Genomic DNA, 3,492 nt, shown 5'->3' on the forward strand with positions numbered 1-3,492 from the left:
GACAAGGAGGGGCAGGAAGCGCAGGCGCGGGATGAGAGGTGGGGGTAGCCGCGCCGGATTTGAGGCCGAGCGCACGCGCGCCCCCTGACGACGGGAGGACCACCCGCCCTGCGCGCCGCATCTGCTGCGGCTGGCTTCTCTCTTCACCAACTTTGATTTCTTGTAGCACTTCTTTGCTTCCACTGCGTCCAGCTTGCCCGCTCTCTCTTCCTTCTCTTTTGTTTCTGGTGGCTCTTTTATCTTTCCTTTCTCCTCCATCTTCTCCCCTTTTTCTTTTCGTTCCTCTTTTCTCTGCTTTCAATAAGTAGTCCCAAAATACTAGGCTCGTTTATTAGACATCTCTTCCCCCAAACCTGTTACCCTCTCAAGACGTGTCTCTCAAATCACTGCTGCAACGCTCAGTGTTACCAGGACGCTTGCAAGGCCGCAAGCCCAGGATCCACTGTCCAGGATCCACTGTCACACCCGGCCAACTCGGGGCTCCTGTCCAGACCCGCGCTCACGCAGACCCCATTCACTGGAGGAAGCCCCTCGCACCCCTAATTGGGCGGTAGACTTGATCTTTTCCTATCATGTGTCTTCCGTTTCCCAAAAGAAACGCAAGAAATCATCTATTCTTACTCCCGATTGCGGTCCCATTCAAAGTTAGGAAGTTTTTATTTCGTTTAACTTTTAAAATAAATAAATGGGATGCTACTTTGGGAAAGTGAGTGAGTTAGAACTCACACAGTAGTAGGAAACTCCAAAAATTTAGAAATTGTGGACTCGGGTATGTTTTGCCATTTCTATTTGAAAGGATTTAAGGATACAGAAAATCACTGTTCTGATTTCTTGCCAGGGATTTGTTTAGCAAATTCCTCAGCGTAAACTTGAGCACCTACCTCAGAACACAGGGTTCTAAATATGATAGGAGCTGGCACATTTGGCGATAATGATCACATAACTCACCAAATTTCAGCTTTATTTAGAACTGGGTTTTGTAATGCATAGCACACGTGGATATTAGTCTACAAACCTCATTTGTAAAAATCGAGCATTGCCCACAAAGTAATTTGGAAGTTTACATTTATGAGAGAATTCTTAGCTTTCAAAAACAATCACCATAGGAATCTTTTCAGTTGTGCTTGAGATACTTAAAATAAGATTGGATCTCATTTTTTAAAACACAGCTCCATCACTTACCGTCAGGGAACTATTATGAGCTGTGGATTTCTCTACTTTTCTACAGGAATGAGAATAGTTGGTGCTGGGAAAATTGGACAGATATGTACAAAAAAATGAAACCAGACCACCTTCTTATATCACACACAAGAATAAGTTCAAAATGGATTTAAGGATTAACAGTTAGACTCAAAATTACAAAAAATTCCTAGAAGTAACCATAGGAAGTAAAATCTCAGACATTGCTTGTAGCAATATTTTTTCTGTTACATCTTCTTGGACAAGGGAAAAACAAAAGAAAAATAAATGAATGGACTACATCAAACTAAAAAGTATTGGCAGCAAAGAAAACCATCAACAAAATAAAAAGACAACCCACTGAATAGCAGAACATGTTTGCCAATACATATGAGAAGGGGTTAATACCCAAAATTTATAAAGAACATAAAACTCAACACCAGGAAGACAAACAATCCAATTTAAAAAAGGACATGAATAGACGCTTATCTAAAGACAACATACAGATGGCCAATGGACCTATGAAAAGATGCTCAATGTCACTAATCATCAGAGAAATGCAGACTAAAACCACAATGAGATATGACCTCACACATGTCAGAATGGCTGTCATCAGCAAATCAACAAACAACAAGTGTTGGCAAGGATGTAGAGAAAAGGGAACCCTCATGCACTGTTGGTGGGAATGTAGATTGGTGCGATCACTGTGGAAAGCAGTGTGGAGTTACCTCAATAAATTAAAAATGAAACTGCCTTATGACCCAGCAATTCCACTCCTGGGAATTTATCTGAGGAAACCTGAAACACTAATTTGAAGAATATAAGTGCACCTATGCTCATTGAAGCATTATTTTCAATAGCTAAGATTTGGAAGCAGCCCAAGTTTCTATCAGTAGATGACTGGATAAAACAATGATGGTACATTTATACAATGGAATACTACTCAGCCATAAAAAAGAAGAAAACTTTAGCTTTTGTGACAGCATGGATGGACCTGGAGAACATTATACTAAGTGAAATAAGCCAGTCAGAGAAAGACAAATACCATATGATTTCACTCATATGTGAAATCTAATGAACAAACTGAACTAACAGGCAAAAGAGAGACAGATTCATAGATAGAGAACAGGCTGACAGCTCTGAGTGGGGGGTCAAGCACAAAAGAACTCGTGGACACAGGCAACGGTATGGTAATTGCAGGGGGGCTGGGTGAAGGTGGGAGGGGGTATAAGGGGGATAAATGGTAATGGAGAAATACAATAAAAAACTTTAAAAAAACAAAGAAAAATACAATAAAAGACTATTAAAAAAGAATAATGCCCCTCTTGTCCTTTAGCATTTTAAGGAAAAAAAATCAATGAATAATCTATGCAAAGTCTGTTGTAAACCATAACTGACAGACTGTATAAAGGTAAGGAATTAAGGAAACTGATTTATGCAAGACACATCTGCAGAGGTAATCTCAAGATTTTTAATTAGGTTTATTCTGATTTATAGCACTGCTTGTCCTAATAGGCAGATGGGTATGGCATGTCCCATGAGGTTGAGACCTCTTGCCCAGCATGAGGTATTTTTCCTCTAAATCAGTTCTCTAATTTCTTCCACTAGAATAATCACTGGGCTAAATGGCAGAGGTTTGGGTAGCACCCTCAGAGAGCACAGTTAAAATCTAGTGCACTGGATTTTATACCAACTATTTGTCACTACCTAATGTTCCAGCGTATAGAACTGTACCAGATACACAGAACAATTCAGCAAATACTTGTAAAAGAATTTAAGGCTCTGTCCTATATCCAGATTGTGAAATAAAGGTGATACTCTGCCATCCTACTATTTCCCCCCTGAATTCCTTCCTACCATTTTGCAAAGGCCCCTTTTCTTCACTATCACCTTAATAGCACCATCACCACCCAAAGACAGTGAATTTGCAACTTTACAAAAGGCTGGAATTGGAAGAGGATGTAGAGTATAAAACAAAGAGTCAAGGACAGGATCTGGGGATTACTGATACTAACAAGACAGGCAAAGGAAGAGGGAGAGGAATCTGTAGATAACAGGGTCATGGAGAAATAGGGTAGAAGGGAACGACCAAAAGAGTCAAATATTACATAATGGTCAAATAAAATAAGTACAGGTACTCCTCATTCTTCATGGCATTGAGGGACCATAAAAATGATCAAGCTCAATGAGTCAAAATGATCCTCATAATCTATGGGAAAAATATGATTGTTCTAGGACCTTCAAATTTTTTGTCAAAACATTGGAAACATTCTGTTGGGTTATAAGAAATGAAGAAAATAGTAAAACTAGTAT

This window comes from Pteronotus mesoamericanus, unplaced genomic scaffold (genome assembly GCF_021234165.1).
Source record: "Pteronotus mesoamericanus isolate MK-2021 breed Mesoamerican mustached bat unplaced genomic scaffold, CSHL_Meso_final scaffold_118, whole genome shotgun sequence".
Lineage (NCBI taxonomy): Eukaryota > Metazoa > Chordata > Mammalia > Chiroptera > Mormoopidae > Pteronotus > Pteronotus mesoamericanus.